Source organism: Ursus arctos, unplaced genomic scaffold (genome assembly GCF_023065955.2).
Source record: "Ursus arctos isolate Adak ecotype North America unplaced genomic scaffold, UrsArc2.0 scaffold_6, whole genome shotgun sequence".
Taxonomy (NCBI): domain Eukaryota; kingdom Metazoa; phylum Chordata; class Mammalia; order Carnivora; family Ursidae; genus Ursus; species Ursus arctos.
The window spans coordinates 41,902,251-41,903,682 of record NW_026623078.1 but is presented as its reverse complement, the minus strand read 5'-3'; the positions used below and the strand labels follow the sequence as shown (position 1 = coordinate 41,903,682).

Sequence of the window (1,432 nt, the reverse complement as noted above, 5' to 3'; positions counted from 1 at the left end):
ATTGGTCCACCCACTGTGGGAGGTACCTGAAAAAAATTAAAAATAAATCTGCCATATGATCCAGAAATTCCACTTCCAGGTATATACCCAAAGGAAATGAAAACAGGATTCTGATGGGATATCTGCTCTCCGAGTTCGTTGCAGTATTATTCACAATAGCCAAGATATGGAAACAACCCATATACCCATCAATGGATGAATGGATAAAAAGATGTGGTGCAGGCAGCAGCCTGGGTGGTGGGAGGAGTGGGAGGAGAGGCAGCCTCCAGGCTTTTGAAGGCTCTCCCCACCTGCCACCCCACTATCACCATGCCCAAGAGGAAGGTCAGCTCTGCTGAGACGGCAGCAAAGGAGGAGCCCAAGAAGAGATCAGCAAAGTTGATCAGCCAAACCTGCTACTGCAAAAGTGGAAACGAAGCCAAAAAAGGCAGCAGGAAAGGATAAATCCTCAGACAAAAAAAGTGTAGACAAAAGGGGAAATGGGGAGCAAAGGGAAAACAGGCTGAAGTGACTAACCAAGAAACAAGAGACTTACTTGCAGAAAACTGAGAAACTAAAACGAGGAGAATCCAGCCTCTGATGAATCAGGAGAGAAAGAAGCCAAGTCTGATTAATATCATATAACATGGCAGTCATCCCTGTCTCCCTTCTTGAACAACCCAGAAGAACATTTTTATCAACTATTTTGTAAATACAAGTTTTTTTTAGTAGCTCTTAGAGGCATTTTTAAGAGAGAATCCCACCTCATCGCATTTTTAAGTGTAAATTTTTTTTTTTTAAGAGATGAAATCATTTACCGATTTAATTTTTGGTACAACCAGAAAATAGTGGGATATTGATTATGGGAGGCTTTGATTTTCTTGGGTGTCAGCTTAACATTCCATAGATGGGGTAGTTTTTATATCCTATAATACCAAGCGTACTTAATGGCAATTTGGAGTCAGTCGTGCATTTAATATGTCTTGAACATTTTAAATTACTTCTATTCTCGTGCTGTTTTGGTGAAATTGGTTCCTAAAGAAAACCAGCCCTTGATCTTGGCTCTCCTTGTCAGAATTTTGTGCACTCTGTAACATCTTGGTCATGGTAGTTCAGTTTTCCTACTAACTTTGTTAATGTGCTATGCAAGATTGAAAATTTGAGTATGTAGTGTATATGATACTAAATTGTGAATTAATGGGATTTAACAATGTAACAGCATATCAACATTTAAAGATATTTGTACTTGATATGCTGTTTAGGAAAATTTGCCTCCAAATTTTAAGCTGGAAGGTCACTGGAATAACTTTTAGAAAAGAATCACAATTACATGATTTTCTAGATTTTTGGTATATACGTTAAGCATTGTGTACAAATTGAAATGTCTGTACTGATCCTCAGAACAACCAATAATAACTCAATTATGAAATAATTTCTCAAAGCATATTAAGAA

At 37.8% G+C, this 1,432-nt stretch overlaps 1 pseudogene; it reads left to right on the top strand.

Moving 5' to 3' along the window:
• The first annotated feature begins 309 nt into the window (after positions 1–309).
• LOC113252650 (non-histone chromosomal protein HMG-14-like) lies at positions 310–614 on the top strand (annotated as a pseudogene).
• The last annotated feature ends 818 nt before the right edge of the window (positions 615–1,432 follow it).